The sequence below is a fragment of the Schistocerca gregaria genome, unplaced genomic scaffold (genome assembly GCF_023897955.1).
Source record: "Schistocerca gregaria isolate iqSchGreg1 unplaced genomic scaffold, iqSchGreg1.2 ptg000577l, whole genome shotgun sequence".
Classification (NCBI taxonomy): domain Eukaryota; kingdom Metazoa; phylum Arthropoda; class Insecta; order Orthoptera; family Acrididae; genus Schistocerca; species Schistocerca gregaria.
The window spans coordinates 696,994-708,650 of NW_026061968.1; the positions used below are offsets into that span (position 1 = coordinate 696,994).

At 40.6% G+C, this 11,657-nt stretch overlaps 1 non-coding gene across 1 annotated transcript; it reads right to left on the bottom strand.

Annotated features, from left to right (window-relative positions):
* Positions 1-3,831: 3,831 nt before the first annotated feature.
* Trnat-ugu (transfer RNA threonine (anticodon UGU)) lies at positions 3,832-3,906 on the bottom strand. Its single transcript has one exon. It is a non-coding gene; the product is annotated as a tRNA-Thr (tRNA).
* Positions 3,907-11,657: the final 7,751 nt, after the last annotated feature.

The following is an 11,657-nucleotide window of genomic DNA, read 5'->3' on the forward strand; positions in this document are numbered from 1 at the left end:
TGCTGTATGTAGTAGCTTACCCGCATTCCTATTTTTATTAATTATTAGACCTACTCATGCATTAGCTTCATATTAGCCTTCCTAATACTTAAATCTATATCAGATGTTAACAATGACGCCGGTGGATGGACTATCACGAAATTACTGACCGTCGAGAATGTCACAAATATAACCGACAAGCTAATGGGCCCTTCACAGGAAAAGGTTTTTTGCCAGAAAACGGGGAAAACTGAAACCCAGCAAATGAGTAAAAAAGTGTATATTCACTAACAAAAAAAATAGTGTACGCACACAACTTACACAACAATAGTCTGGGAGTACTCTATTACGTAATACAGTTTTTGTGATTGTATCTTGCAGCTTTAGTTATTTTTAATTAAAAGAGGCTTTAAAAGGACAGAAAGAACGAGTTGGACTACGCTAGAGATCGTTCTGTTAGCACAGTCTTTACTTTGTAATCACTTTCTTTGACTTCGGCAACTCTCAACAGAAATCTCCATCCTAACCGAGACAATGTGCTATGATACAGCCGAGATCATGACAAGAGAATGGGCTACATCACACTCGAAGTAAATGTATATAGGTAAGGATCCCCATGACCTGTATACGTCTGTTATAAAAAATCTCCAAGCCACTCTCCTCAAATAGACCGCAATCTTCTCTTGACCTTCAACTGTTACTATTTCAGAATTGAAAACCAGATTCAAAGAAAATTTGGTTACAATGCACAAAACTAGAAAAATAAAAATAATAAAAGTGAGAACGTGAAACATGTTAGCAATAACCATAAACAGGAGATTTTACAGAAAATAAAATTGAGAAAGGAAATTATTAATATTATCGACCGTTTAGGAACTCTAGGCTACGAAAGGGATGAAAACACATATCGAATAAGTGGTGGAAGAGTTAGTGTGTTTTAAGATTAAATCCAAACAAGAATTAGAGAAAAACATATCGACGCAAGGCCTCTATTACGAAAAATTGCTAAATCTCGAGACAAATTGTGTCCTTCTGTATTTGATGAAATGTTTTGGCCCCTAGTACGGATGAAACAGTATCTGCAATATCAACAGGAACTTCGGACATGTGTTTCATATTTCATCCAAGCCTGCAGTCTATAAATATTTAAACAAAATACTATAACAAAATACCACTACAGGGGAATTACTTACGGAGTAGTTCTTGGTAAAGAAACACAGGACACAATTACGTATGTGGGCTTAATACGAACTACAACTGTGTTTATAAATCGCTATAGTTGCCTTGGACTAACGACGAGCGAATATCAATATAACCTGTACGCTTTTCAAAGCTGTTATCCATGAAAAAGCTAAACCACGTATCGCGAACAAAATACTATTTAACACCGAAACAATGATATTAGCTGACAATGGGCACAGACTTTAGTCAATGGGCACTGTTGAAAATTTGTGCCAGACCAGGATTAGCACCCGAGTCCCCTGGTTACTAGGGAGAGGCAATGATCACTGTGTCCGAATTACACAGTGGTCAACAGAATATCACGAACTGCCCGAGCATGCCGTTCGTTAGATCCAAATTCTCAATTTCTCCATAGACTGCTAATGCACTGCTCCTTGAACATAATCCTCCTCCCCTTAATTATACAGTACATGGCCAAAAAAACAGACACCGAATATATGCAAACTTGGCCTTACGAACATTGCAGACGTCGTCTATGTAACACAAGTCAAACTTCAAAGAATTTACCAATTCGTTGCATTGTTTACTATAGACCACAAATCAAGTAACGTAAAAAAAGCACTGCGTCTATTGAGATCATGATTCAGAGTTTAAAAAAAACTAATAAGTCGCCTACATATTACAGTTGCTGCCAAAAGAGGAGAACCATTATTTTCCCACAAAAGGAAATATAGTTAAAATGACGCTTCTATTTCGGTTAGTTTATGCGGTTACTAAAATTTGCCGTGAAAGTTACATAGTGGACTCTACCCTCCCCCCACCAGAAACGTAGTTATCGTGGCTGTTGTGAGACTTTTGTACACAGTTAGAGAAAGTGTGTTAAATGTGGCGCGGACGGAAACACTAGGCTACGCTACAGGGCAATCTGCTCGCACAACGTTTAGTCGGCATTCATAATCGTTGGCGTAAACAACTCTCAATCAAATTACCACCTTCCAACCTAACTTAGATCTCGGGCTACACTACCAATCGGCCTGTCATCACAACCAAATATTCATTGAGTGGGGGTGGGGGGATTTCCTGTATCTCTAGGAAAAACTGTCAGTTTTGTCAGACTCAACAGCAAGATTTACCAATGGTAAACACTTTTTAGACGGCTCGTAATTTTAGAATAGTCCTCTTCGTCTTACTTGGCATAAATTGTTCGCTGGCGTCCCAGCAGCTAGCTCCCTCAGTGTCTGCTTCTGCCATCGCACCACGCCAGTCTGCTGTTGTCCTAGCAGACCGAACGCACCGCACATCCGACACCTTCGGAACCACTCACTGGCCAGTTAGCAACTGAGCGGAACACTGTTTACATCGTGAAAGGAAAACTATGCAAAGATGTACACTTAAATGGCACGACTGAGTAGCACACACACAGTAATATCTGAGGAATGTCCTTCGACACGCGCAGAACGAAAGTCTTCTCGCGAACGTACAGCGTCTCTGAAAAAAAATCTCGTGACTATATTCCGGCGTTACGGCCAGGTTCTCATACAAATGAGCAAGAAAGGGTACATTTGAAATTCCTTTTGAGACAATGAAAATACATTCGAAGGATCTGTTTGAGAATTACGAGTGATAATACTATGAGCTTAATTTTAGATTTTCAATAAAAAATGGCGCCCGTAATTATGATGTGATCAAGGGCCTGCGAGACTGGAGTACGCAGAGTGCGTGCAGTGTGGCACCTCAGATGTTACCTGAATTTAAAAATGGGTAACATCAGTTGATACTACATTATTCCTCTGAAATTGAAAATGGATAACATCAGTCGATAAAACATAAAATTTATGGGAGCGCATACCTAACCGCAATGAAACAACCTTAAATTTAACGATACAGTGCTAATTCGAACTTTGAGTTCGATTTTGGGGGGTTTGTTTCACTCCTTATGCCTACACAAAAATTAGTTAATATTAACAAATGTCATATTATAGCTATAAGTTCCTATGAAAAGTGTTTACTTTTATGGGTCAGAGGTAGAAGTTAAGAGATCGAACCACTTTTAATTTATACTGCATGCCGTTCTGAGAAAATCGTTACTCGAAAAAAAAGTGTTCAAAGTTTAGGGAAAACATTTAGTTATATTATTACTTCGATTTGCATGAACTGAGTGTTACATATATATTCTTAATGTCGCTGAAAACGAATCTGAAGTCAGATTTTCAATATTCAAAACAGCTAATCCAATACGGAGGACAAACGATTATGTTTTGACCAATTTTTACCAAAAATGTATTTTCGTTATTTAAGTTTAGTCTGCAAGTCAAGGAGTATTTATCAACCCTTCCTCTACCTCTGATTGTTCCTAGACAGCAACTTCCTGTTCTTCTTGGCAGGAAAAGCCGATCTGTCAAAGCTGGATATGCAGCACTCGGCAGCCTGCACTTGATATTCGTCCGTATTTTCGGTGAGTATGTTTGCATGCATTCTGCAGTATGAATCATTTTGAGCACGTGCGACACGAGACGAGTTATCATCTACATCTATATGGATACCCTGCAAAACACATTTAAGTGCCTGGCAAAGGGTTCATCGAATCACCTTCACAACTGATAATTAATTGAAACCCTCAGCTGCCGACAGGTGTTGTTGATATACTTCGATGGGGACAGCTGAAAAGTGTGCCCCTACTGGGACTCGAACCCAGAATCTCCTGCTTACAAGGCAGACGCTCAATCCATCTGAGCCATCGAGGGCACACATGAACAGCATGACTGCATGAATTTATCCCTCGCACGCTTCCCGTGAGACTCACATCCCCAACCGTCCACAATCCGCATACGTAATGTACTTAATAGGTATTTGTCCATCCATACATTACTGGCTCACACTAAGGTGACGATTCCCGTAAGAGTTCCGGCAACCTGTGCGCATTCGCACAGACGAAGGTCAATGGCTGGGTAACGTTTAACCATAGATATGAAGATAGTAACTGCTCTCGAAAGAACAGGCGCCACTGACGACCGTGCAACTCTTCTAGAATACATGATAGACCGGCCGATGTGGCCGAGCGGTTGTAGGCGCTACAGTCGGGAGCCACGCGACCGCTACGGTCGCAGGTTCAAATCCTGCCTCGAGCATGGATGTGTGTGATGTCCTTAGGTTAGTTAGGTTTAAGTCGTTCTAAGTTCTAGGAAACTGATAACCTCAGATGTTAAGTCCCAAAGTGCTCAGAACCATTTGAACCATCAGTCCCTATGTTTACACACTACTTACAGTAACTTATGCTAAGGACAACACACACACAACCATGCCCGAGGGAGGACTCGAACCTCCAACAGGGGGAGCCGCGCGAACCGTGACAAGGCGTTGGACACATGGCGGGTACCCCGCGCGGCTCATGGCAGCCGTGACACTGCTTCAAACAATGGGCTGTAGAAACTTTTGTAAAGCACGGATTAAAAAAAAAAACTTTCCGTTCCAAGAGTCTAGACAAGTACACCTTTAAAAAATGCAACTACAAAGAAATTGAATTTTCGAACGTTTTGAACGAGAACCTGTCCTTATGGAACACCGTTGATCAAATGTCACATGGATTATATACTCAGGTTTCACATGTGGATTAACACTTTCTAATCAATATCCGGAATGAGCAGGGCTTAAAACTTTGAAGAGTTAAATTTCAAGGGCCGTTCTCTTGTATGCAAATAGTTTCACAGTAGAAATTTCTCTAGTTTTATTTATTAATTAATTTATTTATTTTTTGCTGTAGGTAAAGAAGGATAGCATTGTGAGGAGGGGGAAGGCGGGGGGGGGGGGGGGGGAATCTTGCATCTCCCACCTTGGAATTCTCAGTACAGAATTTTTATTCATTACGAGATTCTTAGCCACTTGCAGAAATGATTTCGAGTGATTCTGCAAAACTTTCCCTTTAGCCAATCGTAACAACTATAGGATTCCGTTCCTGCTGCATGACATGTCTCGGAACATAAACTGACCAACTCATTTGCATAAAGAGCTAGCTTATCATCCGCTTCTATACTTGCGTAGACCGTTCAAGGTCTGCGAAGAATTTTTTTCTTTAATCGTTTTTTTATGTCTTTTATAAACTGCAACACTTTCTAAACTTTCTAAACTTAACGCCTTTGAAGCATGGTCTTTCACTGAATGACCAAAAAGCAATGCTGACAGCTGGAGTCCAAGGTTTTTGTTAATCAGGCCGTTTGTATTCTTGTGGTGATATCTCCGTAGAGTCTTTCATTCCCTAACGCATATTTCTTTATATCTAATTGAGAAGTGAAATACCGGTTTTCATAGATGCAGATTTAAAATATTTTAATATAACGCAATAAATATTTCATTAAAATTTTCATCCCCTTCTACTCGAAGTTCCAAAACCAGAAAAACACGTAGTTTTTAAAAATTGTAACACATTAGCCGAATACGAATTGTCAGATATATTTAGTAATGCTTTCATAATGAACCATTTTCTGAAACATCTCACACCCTTTAGGGGTTGGGTTTTCAAAAACAATTAAACACGTATTCTTCTATTTAGAACCGAGGAGCCAAATTCAAATCTTCATCCATTTAATTCTAAAAATGCTTTCATAGTGAAATATTTCATAAAACATTACATCCCCTATTTCACTCTATTAGTGAGTTAAATTTCCAAAAGCAACGAAACACATTTTTTTACATCCAACCGAGATGTCAAATACCTATTTTCATAGATGTAGCTATAAAAATGCTTCAGTAGTTCTTTAATAATGATTTATTTTCAAAAAACCTTCACTAATTATTTTATCCCCCAATGGAAGAATTTCGGAAAATGCTAAAAACCTGTTTCTTTTTTGTATCTGACTGAGACACCAAATATCAATTTTCGTAGTTTTGTAGTTATAGCTTCAATAGGGACATAGGGACATATTTCAAAAAAAAAAAGACTTTCAACCCATGTTTCACCCCCATAGGAGTGAAATTTCGAACAATCTCTTCTTAAATGATGCTTTCAGCGTAAGATTTACACCTTCATCAAATTTCAAGTCCGTATACTTTGCAGGTTGGGCTGGAAGGCTATGGGTCAGTGAAACCTGTGCCCCTATTGCACCTTCTTGGAGGTTGTAGTTCCAAACACAGTGAAACACGTAGTTTTCAATAACACAATATTCATAGATTTCGCTTTAAAAATTCTTTCACACTGAAATACTTTCATAAAACATTATATCCTATATTCCACCCCTCTTAATGGTTGAATGTATCAAAAACAGGTTTTCATATATTTCATGAAACATTTCATCCTCTGTGAAATGGGGTATGGTAGTGACACACCAAAATCACAATAGTAATCCGTTGTAGTTGCTACATATTTTATTACAATCAAAAGCATTATAAAATCACAATCACAATAATAGAGGAGACTGCCTTACAAGGCCAGATCAGTTGGACAAATAATAAATAAATTTCGTTAAGTGGAACGAGACCCGTAAAACTTGAAATTTGAATATGACTAGGTATATATACTTAGGTAAAGCTTTACTTAAATAGCACAAATGTCCATAAAATTCATAGCAGAACTCTCACTACTTGCAATCAGGGGAGAAACAGATTAAGCGTAAGAATACAGATATTTAACGTTCGGCTTGCCAACTTTCCTAAACAAAACTGTATAAAAATGACTAAAACAATTAAGGGGGTCCTTTAATTTTGACTAAACGGACCTTCAAATTTACTTACTCAGTTGATTAATCAACAATATTCTTAGAATGATTACAACTAGAACATGACTATATGACAATACCCTTAAAATAAGGTTGCTTCAATATTTCGTGTGAATTGGCGATAGACGCGAGCAGACCAAGGATTCAAATCAATACAAGAGATCCACGAGGCAGAGAATGACATAGAAATATACTCAACATGGCAATGCAATTGAACTTTGGATGCTATAGTTCAGCACCGGAAAGATGGAATCACGCAAAAGTGACAACATAACCCAGGATGTAAAGGAGAGGACATGGCCTTAAATATCTCTCTGCCGCCGTGGTGCTCTGCTCGCAGTATGCTAGCGTCGACCGCTGCCAATTATCTCTAACAAAACACACATCAAGGGCAGACACTTTTCTGAGACATAAACTACACAACCTTATCTGGAGAAGAGGTGAGCAATACAACTGGACTGAAACCAATGAGCCTCCGTGAGTTACTTGGCCAGTGCCAGCCCTTAAACTTTGATTAATAAGATCGCTAAAAATCATACCGAAGTTAAGATGACGAGACTTGTCTCCAGGTTCGCCATATTAGTGGCAGAGACAATGAATTGGCGACGCTCTTATCCGTATGTTCGCGGCAGAGTCTGGGGAAGGCAAGGGCCACGTGGAGCCGGATCTGGGGGTGAATTTCCTTCTCTCCGAGACACCCGGCTTCTTCTGCGACTTAGCCGGCAAACAGGCCGAGGACCCCGGGTGGGGACCGATTCGGCAGCAGTTGGCGGATGGCGTGGTCTTCGGGGGGTGGGGTGGGCGGGGGGTCTTGTGTAAAGGGGAAGACAACCGTGGTGAAGGGAAGGTCTGTATTCCACAGGAACGAGTTAGCATGACACTCAGATATTTCCACGATTCGGCGGTAGGGGATCATTTGGGGTTCTACAAGACCTTGAACAGAGTTCGGGAACACATGTTTTGGCCCAACCTATATGGCGATGGCAGGCGATTTGTTGGCAACTGTGTCCAGTGTAAGCGCGGTAAGCCCGATGTTGGGCCGCACAGAGAACTACTACAGTCGGTTAGGGAGCAGTGTCCTCTGGACCGCGACTCAAAGATCGAAACATCGATCGACGGAAACTGGCGCCAGAAACGCACCAGCTCACTCTATTTCATCCCCTTAGGGGTTGAACTTCCAAAAACACGAAAATACGTATTTTCTTATTTGTAACCTTGAAGTCAAATACCAATATTCGTAGATATAGCCTTAAAAATACTTCCATAGTTCTTCCATAATTTTTTATCTCAAAATAAAATGTTCACCTACTATTTCACCTCATAGAGGTTAAATTCCCAATAATACTGGAACACATATTTCTTTATTTCTGACCTAGAAACCAGATACAAATTTTCGTCTGCCTAGCTTCAAAATTACCTTAATAGCTACATGTTTCAAAAATCCTTTCATTTCCTGTGTATCCCCCTTAGAGGTGGAATTTCGAAATATGCAGTATAAGTGGTATAAGATCAACACCCTTTCCAAATCTCAAGGTTTATTTTCCTTGGCGGTCTGGACAGTGTGAATTTCATAGTAATGGCCTCCACACACACACACACACACACACACACACACACACACACACACACACACACCACTAACAATGCCACCACCACCTCCTGGGGAAATTTCTGCAGACGCCCTTGTTCCACTGCAGTCATATTTTGCCGACGACCTACATTTAGAAGCTTGGAAGGGATAGTGTCGTGCAACAGACAGTATACTCAGTAGACAACGAACTGTTCGTTGTGAAATCAGGGACATAGGAACCGAGACTGACACAGAAGGTGCTGAAGGTGAAGCACACTAGACTCGTGTCTACCACGGCTTCAAATAGTATCGATTTACTATGAACGGAAGTTCCGAAAAGTGAGCAAGTAATTTTACAGTAAATTCAGTACCGATGGTGAGGATATACAACGAAAAACATTTCTATAATATTTCAGAAATAATGAAACATTCCACTCAAGTCGCGTGGCAGAAAACGCAATGGATATGCTTGCACTTAAGACGGAAGGCCCCACGTGCTTACGCAGGCTTACGACAGATCGCAAAATTCGGCAGTAGGCGTAAGTCAACCTCTTGTGCTGCCATCTGTTATTGATGCCAGGCATCAACATCTCAGTAGGACGACCATCCACTGGAGAGTAGTTTGCTTTGTAAGCACTGGGACGGGACCATCCGACCGCCGTGTCATCATCCGTGGAGGATGTGAACAGGAGGGGCGGGGATCAGCACACTGTTCTTCCGGTCGTTATGATGGTTTTCTTTGACCGCAGCCGCTAATATTGGGTCGAGTAGCTCCTCGATTGGCATCATGAGGCGGCCTGGATGATCACCCATCCAAGTGCCTTCAACGCTCGACAACGCACTTAACTTCGGTGATCTCACGTGAACCGATGCAACCTCCGCGGCAAGTCCGTTGCTGCAGATATTTTAGAGTAGTTGTTACGTTTCATAATTATCTAGTTTACGAGGAAAATGTAAAAAAGGCGATTGTCACCGAAGCTACAACTAATCTGAATTTCTGGTTAGTTATCAAGTGGTCTTATGTGCAAGCCTGATTTTTTCATCCTTTGCGGTGGGAATGATTCAAACCCGTCATGTTCTTTTTATGAGGTGTTCTATTTATTTTGCACACAATGATCGTTTGTAGTTGCGTTGAGTTACCACCTTGATAAATTTTTGGATGGCGCACGTATCATAACTGAGATCTGCGCTTGCGCTTAATGGCTGAAGGTCAATTAGCGTAATGAGTAGTAGCGAATGTTATAGTAACATGTTTGTAAATTATTTCAGGTAAATTACCTTAGTAGTGTAATATTATCAGTATACCAGTACAGTATGTGGGCCAATTACGTTAGTCATGGAATACTATCCGTATAAGACTATGTCACCTTCATGTCCCGGAATTTGCTTCAATTTTGGAATCCACGAAAGAACTGGAAATTTTCCTTTACACAGCTTTCCATATAATTTCTATTACAGTGATTCAGTCTTGTCTGTCACTCGACTTTTCTGACTGTGAAATAAATTCTATCGCTCAGGTGCTTATTACCTCTTCGTGTTTCCATTTGCCGATATTGCGCATAAACACATACATATCTCAACGTTGCTATGTACATTGATGGAACGACACACTTTTCTGTGGCGACACTGCAGTTTAGAGATAGAAAAACCGTTCAGTTAAAACGACATGGGTATTTTAGTTCTGAATAACCGATGTCTTTAGGTATTTGTTTGCTCGGTTATAACAAGTATCTTTTTATATTTTCCTGATAACCACGTAAAAACAGATATACCAATTAGCCACAGTTGTCGTAGTAAAATTTTTAGTTTTCAAATAAACCTTTTTTAAAAAAGACGAGTAATTTTTATTCGTAAGATTTCCATAGCTCTTAAATACTGCGTTATTACAGAAAAAATGGGAAAAGTGATGTATGCCACTTTAATAACACTGCTGATAGAAACGAGCAACAAGTGAATTGGTCCAACATTGCCGAGACAATACTGTGTCTGTTATACAAGCAGTGCGCGAGAATGGACGCAGTTTCTCGCTGTTGTCGAACGTCAGTTGTAACACAGAATGGCACCATCTGGAAGACTGGAAGTATTTTACGATATGCAGCACGAGTGAAGCACAATGGTCGATTTGGTCGACTTGCGACATCATACAAGGAAAAAAGTTAAAATTTTACAAATCATTCATAGTTCGGGATAAAAATAGAAAGTGCCTGATCTGCTGCCTGTGTCTACGTAGTATGCCGTTATCTGCTTTTAGCCGTTAACAGAGAAATTAAAACTAAAAAGAGAGTTCTCCTGCCGCAGTTTTCACTCTTTATCGCTGGATTATACGTAATGCCCGCATAGTGCTGTGATAACCGATTTAAATATAATTTTTGAGCAGAGTTCTAAAAACTAAAATCAGTAGGATAATACTGGCAGTTTTCTGTAGTATAGATGCACTCACTATATTTTGAGAGAAGCAGCGAACAGCGGACAAAGTCTTATTGGACTATTTAATTTAAAGAAATTATAATTATATTAATACCGTCAGTTGCTCACGGGCGTTGATAAATATCAACGTGGACAAGTGAAAATGTGTGCCGCGATCGGGACTCGAACCCGGGATCTCTTGCTAAAATGACAGACGCTCTATCCATCTAGGCCACCGAGGGCACAGTGTATGGTTCGACTGCAGGGACTATCTCGCGCACGCCTCCTGCGAGACTCACATTCTCACCTTGAATGTCCATACACTACAGTCGTAGAGTCCCACTCCAACACACTCATTCCTCGTGGAAGACATGTCCATATCCATATAAGTATATGGTTCTGGCAATACCAGCCATGACCTTCTTCTGTGAAGATGCACAAGTATTCCCCGAACTGTTACGGGACTTGGTAAGAATGTGTTCCACGAGTAATGAATGTGTTGGTGTGGGACACTACGAATGTAGTGCGTGGACATGCAAGGTGAGAATGTGAGTCTCGTGGGAAGCGTGCGCGAGATAGTACCTGCAGTCACACTATCGTCTGTGCCCTCGGTGGCTCAGATGGGCAGAGAGCCTGCCATGTAAGCAGGAGATCCCGGGTTCGAGTCCCAGACAGGCACACATTGTCACCTGTCCCCGTTGATATATATCGACACCCGTGAGCAGCTGACGGTATTAATATAATTCTAATTTCGTTCTGGACGGCTGCAGGTCATCATAAATGTATTTGACGTTTTGATTCCATTTATCAAG